At 48.9% G+C, this 6211-nt stretch overlaps 1 long non-coding RNA gene and 1 pseudogene across 1 annotated transcript; one reads left to right on the top strand and one right to left on the bottom strand.

Annotated features, from left to right (window-relative positions):
- Positions 1-767: 767 nt before the first annotated feature.
- Positions 768-1133, bottom strand: LOC139024981 (uncharacterized). The gene is made up of 3 exons (XR_011476375.1): positions 1068-1133; positions 998-1031; positions 768-818 (listed from the first exon to the last, which is right to left on the bottom strand). It is a non-coding gene; the product is annotated as an uncharacterized lncRNA (long non-coding RNA).
- A 567-nt stretch (positions 1134-1700) lies between these two features.
- The window catches only part of LOC112072940 (histone-lysine N-methyltransferase NSD2-like), a 7974-nt pseudogene continuing 3463 nt past the window's right edge, over positions 1701-6211 (top strand).

Here is a 6211-nt window from a genome sequence, read left to right on the forward strand (position 1 = left end):
GTACACTGACCTGTTTAATATGTACTGCTGGCCTGTACACTGACCTGTTATAATGTTACGCTGGCCTGTTACACTGACCTGTTATTAATGTTACTGCTGGCCTGTTAATTTAAATGTTACTGCGGCCCTTAACCTTGACCTGGTTACTCTATAATGTTTACTGCTGGGCCGTACACTGACCTGTTTAATTTACTGCTGGCCTGTACACTGACCTGTTATAATTGTTACTGCTGGCCTGTTACACTGACCTGTTATAATGTGACTGTGGCCTGTTATAATGTTACTGCTGGCCTGTACACTGACCTGTTTATAATGTTACTGCTGGGCCTGTACACTGACCTGTTTATCATGGTATACTGGCCTGGTACACTGACCGGTTTATAATGTTTACTTGCTGGCCTGTACACTGACCTGTTATAATGTTACTAGGCTGCCTGTTATAATGTTTACTTGCTAGGGCCTGGTACACTGACCGTTGATAATGTTACTAGCTGGCCTGTACACTGACCTGTTATAATGTTACTACTGGGCCTGTTATAATGTTACTAACTGGCCTGTACCACTGACCTGTTATTAATTTACTACTGGCCTGTTATAATTGTACTGCTGGCCTGTTATATGTTACTGACTGGCCTGTACACTGAAGTACACTGGTTATAATGTTACTGCTGGCCTGTAAACTGAACCTGTCTATCAATTTACTGCTTCGGGCCTGTACCACCTGCCCTGTTAATAATGTTACTGCTGCCGGTAACGTGACCTGTATATAATGTTACTGCTGGCCTGTACACTGACCTGTTATTAATGTTACTGCTGGCCTGTTATAATGTGTTACTTGCTGCTCACTTGTAACTGGGGCCTGTTAGTCCTAATAAAATGTTTACTGCTGCACTGTTCACTGACCTGTATAGTACATGCCGGTGTTTACTGCTGGGCCTGTTATTAATGTTAATGCTGGCCTGTCATAATTGCTTTACTGCTGGCCTGTACCACTGACCTGTTATAATGTTACTGCTGGCCTGTACACTGACCTGTTATAAGTGTTACTGCTGGGCCTGTACACTGACCTGTTATAATGTTACTGCTGGCCTGTACAACTGACCTGTTATAATGTTACTGCTGGCCTGTACACTGGACCTGTTATAATGTTACTTGCTGCCTGTACACTGACCTGTTATAATGTACTGCTGGCCTGTAAACACTGGACCTTTATAATGTTTACTGCTGGCCTGTAAAACACTGACCTGTTATAATGTTACTGCTGGGGACCTGGTTACACTGGTCCTGTTATTAATGTGTACTGCTGGCCTGTAGATTAGATATTAATGTTACTGCTGGGGCCTTACACTGACCTGTTCATAATGTTTACTGCTGCGCCTGTACAGCTGAACCTGTTATAATGTTTATACACTGGGCCTGTTGTTGAATGTTACTCGCTGGCCTGTACAACTGACCTGTTAATGACATGTCTATTTTTTTATATCTGGCCTGACCTGTACACTGACCTTGGTTATAAGCTGTTACTACTGGCCTGTTGTTAATGTGTTATACTGGCCTGTACCACTGACCTGTTTTAATGTATACTGGCCTGTACCACTGACCTGTTATATGTTACTACTGGCCTTGTTGTAAATGTTAACTACTGGCCTGTACACTGACCTGTATAATTTACTACTGGCCTGTTGTAATGTTACTTACTGGCCTGTACACTGACCTGTTGTAATGTTACTACTGGCCTGATACACTACTGTTATAATGTTACTGCTGGCCTGTGTTAATGTTACTGCTGTCCTGTACACTGACCTGTTATAATGTTACTACTGGCCTGTTACTGACCCTGTTGGGGTTCCAGGACCGGATCATAGACGCCGGGCCTAAAGGGAACTACTCCCGCTTCATGAACCACAGCTGCCAGCCCAACTGTGACACACAGAATGGACGGTGAACGGAGACACGAGAGTCGGGCTGTTTCGCTGTCTGTGACATCCCTGCTGGTGAGAAAACCAGACATGTCTACTACTGTTTCTTCTTGTTTTTAGGTTGACTTAGTTATGTTGTTTTGTGGTTTAAAAGGGACAGTGTGTTATGTCGGACATGAGTCAGTCTCATGGTCTCGTGAGGAGGTAGCCCTACCTGCGACTTCAAAATCAGTGGTCAGCCTCGGCTCAAAAAGGGATTTCCTCTTGGTCTGACGTTGGTTTCTTTCCCGTGGGAGCCCGGGTTCTGACATTAACACGGTGTGTTTTGTGCTTTCCAGGGACAGAGCTCACCTTCAACTACAACCTGGATGCCTTGGTAATGAAAAGACGGTGTGTCAGCACTGTGGCGCGTCCAACTGTAGCGTTTCCTTGGAGACCGGCCCAAGGTGAGTTGGCTCCTTCTCGGAACAATCAGAAATCATCGAAAGATTTAGAGGCGCAACTTATAAAAAACATATGACAGTCTTGTCCTGTCAAACCTCTGTGGCCAGGCCCCCTATCTGACTGTTGTTTTCCTGTTTCAGACCTCTGGTGGCCAGGGCCCCATAGCCTGGACTGTTCCTGTCAGACACTCTCTGTGTGGCCAGGCCCCTATTTGACTGTTTTTCCTGTCAGACCTCTGGTGCCAGGCCCCTATCTGACTGTTGTTTCCTGTCAGACCTCTGGTGGCCAGGCCCCTATCTGACTGTTGTTCACTGTCCAGACCTCTGGTGGGCCAGGCCTTCTATTTGACTGTTGTTGTTCCTGTCAGGACCTCTGGTGGCCAGGCCCCTATCTGACTGTTGTTTCCTGTCAGACCTTCTGGTGGGCCAGGCCCTATCTGACTTGTTTTCCTGTCAGACCTCTGGTGGCCAGGCCCTCTATTGACTGTTGTTCCTGTCAGACCTCTTGGTGGGCCAGGCCCTCTATTGACTGTTGTTTTCCTGTCAGACCTCTGGTGGCCAGGCCCCTATCTACTGTTTTCCTGTCAGACCTCTTGGTGGCCAAGGCCTCTATCTTGACTGTTTCCTGCAGACTCTGGTGGCCAGGCCCCTACCTGACTGTTTCCTGTCAGACCTCTTGGTGGCCAAGCCCCTATCTGACTGTTTTCTGTCAGACCTCTGGTGGCCAGGCCCCCTATCTGACTGTTTTCCTGTCAGACCTCTGGTGGGCCAGGCCTCTATCTGACCTGTTTCCTGTTCAGAACCTCTGGTGGCCAGGCCTTTCTATTTTGACTGTTGTTTTCCTGTCAGACGTCTGGTGGCCAGGCCCCTAGTTCTGAAACTGGTTTCCTGGTTCAGACCTCTGGTGGCCAGGCCCCTTACCTGACTGTTTCCTGTCAGACCTCTGGTGGCCAGCGCCTCTATCTGACTGTTTCCTGTCAGACCTCTGGTGGCCAGGCCCCTACCTGACTTTTCCTGTCAGACCTCTGGTGTGGCCAGGCCTCTATTTGACTGTTTCCTGTCAGACCTCTGGTGGCCAGGCCCCTACCTGACTGTTTCCTGTCAGGACCTTCTGGTTGCCAAGCCCCATCTGACTGTTTCCTGTCAGACCTCTTGGTGGCCAGGCCCCTATCTGACTGTTTCCTGTCAGACCTCTGTGGCCAGGCCCCTACCTGACTGTTTCCTGTTCAGACCTCGGTGGCCAGGCCCCCTACCTGGACTGTTTCCTGTCAGACGCTGGTGGCCAGGCCCCTATTGACTGTGTTTCCTGTCAGACCTCTGGTGGCCAGCCCCTATCGGACTGTTTCCTGTCAGACCTCTGGTGGCCAGGCCCCTATCTGACTGTTGTTTCCTGGTCAGACCTCTGGTGGCCAGGCCCCTATCTGACTGTTGGTTGTTTCCTGTCAGACCTCTGGTGGCCAGGCCCCTATCTGACTGTTTCCTGTCAGACCTCTGGTGGCCAGGCCCCTATCTGACTGTTGTTTCCTGTCAGACCTCTGGTGGCCAGGCCTCTATCTGACTGTTGTTTCCTGTCAGACCTCTGGTGGCCAGGCCCCTATCTGACTGTTTCCTGTCAGACCTCTGGTGGCCAGGCCTCTATCTGACTGTTTCCTGTCAGACCTCTGGTGGCCAGGCCCCTATCTCAAATCAAATTGTATTTGTTACATGCTGAATACAAGTACTTAACAACAGTGCAGTTCAAGAAATAGAGTTAAGAAAATATCTTCACGACTGTCTTGGTGTGTTTGGACCATGATGGTTTGTTGGTGATGTGGACACCAAGGAACTTGAAGCTCTCAACCTGCTCCACTGTTGTGCCCTCCTTTTCCAGTAGTCCACGATCAGCTCCTTTGTCTTGCTCACATTGAGGGAGAGGTTGTTGTCCTGGCACCACATGGCCAGGTCTCTGACCTCCTTCCTATAGGCTGTCTCATCGTTGTCGGTGATCAGGCCTACCACTATTGTGTCGTCAGCAAACTTAATGATGGTGTTGGATTCGTGCCTGGCCACTCAGTCATTAGTGAACAGGGAGTAAAGGAGGGGTCTAAGTACACACCCCTGTGGGGCCCCTGTGTTAGGGTCAGCGTTGTGGAGGTGATGTTYCCTACTCTTACCACCTGGGGGCGGCTTTGTGGGCACTATGGTGTTGAATGCTAAGGTGTAGTCAATGAACAGCATTCTCACATAGGTGTTCCTTTTCTCCAGGTGGGATAGTATGGAGTACGATTGAGATTGCGTCATCTGTGGATCTGTTGGGGCGGTATGCAAATTGGAGTGGGTCTCGGGTTTCTGGGATGATGGTGTTGACTGTTTCCTGTCAGACGTCTGGTGGCCAGGCCCCTATCTGACTGTTGTTTCCTGTCAGACCTCTGGTGGCCAGGCCTCTACCTGACTGTTGTTTCCTGTCAGACGTCTGGTTTCCAGGCTCCTATCTGACTATTGTTTCCTGTCAGACGTCTGGTTTCCAGGCTCCTATCTGACTATTGTTTCCTGTCAGACGTCTGGTGGCCAGGCTCCTATCTGACTATTGTTTCCTGTCAGACGTCTGGTTTCCAGGCTCCTATCTGACTATTGTTTCCTGTCAGACGTCTGGTTTCCAGGCCCCTATCTGACTGTTGTTTCCTGTCCAGGCCCCTATCTGACTGTTGTTTCCTGTCCAGGCCTCTGGATTCCAGGCCCCTATCTGACTATTGTTTCCTGTCAGACGTCTGGATTCCAGGCCCCTATCTGACTATTGTTTCCTGTCCAGGCCCCTATATGACTGTTGTTTCCTGTCCAGGCCCCTATCTGACTGTTGTTTCCTGTCAGACGTCTGGTTTCCAGGCTCCTATCTGACTATTGTTTCCTGTCCAGGCCTCTGGTTTCCAGGCCGCGGAGCCCAAGGGGAAGAAAGCCAAGAAGAAAGTGAAGAAGCGTCGGACGCGGAACGAGGGGAAGGAGTCTGAGGACGAGTGTTTCCGCTGTGGAGACGGAGGGCAGCTGGTTCTGTGTGACAGGAAGAGCTGCACCAAGGCCTTCCACCTCTCCTGCCTGGACCGCACCAAGAGACCCTTTGGTAAGACCCTAACCCCCTAACCCCTGACCCTTCCACCTCTCCTGCCTGGACCGTCAATAGTGTGTGGTTTCATAGTGTGGCTAGTGATTCACCAGGGGAATGATTCAATAGGGTGTGGTTTCATAGTGTGGCTAGTGATTCACCAGGGGAATGATTCAATAGTGTAGCTAGTGATTCACCAGGGGAATGATTCAATAGTGTAGCTAGTGATTCACCAGGGGAATGATTCAATAGTGTGTGGTTTCATAGTGTGGCTAGTGATTCACCAGGGGAATGATTCAATAGTGTGTGTTTCATAGTGTAGCTAGTGATTCACCAGGGAATGATTCAATAGTGTGTGGTTCATAGTGTAGCTAGTGATTCACCAGGGGAATGATCTCAATAGTGTGTGGTTTCATAGTGTAGCTAGTGATTCACCAGGGGAATGATTCAATAGTGTGTGGTTTCATAGTGTGGCTAGTGATTCACCAGGGGAATGATTCAATAGTGTGTGGTTTCATAGTGTGCTAGTGATTCACCAGGGGAATGATTCAATAGTGTGTGGTTCATAGTGTAGCTAGTGATTCACCAGGGGAATGATTCAATAGTGTGTGGTTTCATAGTGTAGCTAGTGATTCACCAGGGGAATGATTCAAGTGCAACAGTTAAGTGCGGCTTTTCCCACAATCTAAGGGCGCTCTGACTTGAAAATTAACTTTTAGATTTGAATCATTTTCATTTTGATGTTTAAGGTTAACCACGATTAGCAATGCTTT

The sequence above is a fragment of the Salvelinus sp. IW2-2015 genome, unplaced genomic scaffold, assembly GCF_002910315.2.
Source record: "Salvelinus sp. IW2-2015 unplaced genomic scaffold, ASM291031v2 Un_scaffold2095, whole genome shotgun sequence".
Classification (NCBI taxonomy): domain Eukaryota; kingdom Metazoa; phylum Chordata; class Actinopteri; order Salmoniformes; family Salmonidae; genus Salvelinus; species Salvelinus sp. IW2-2015.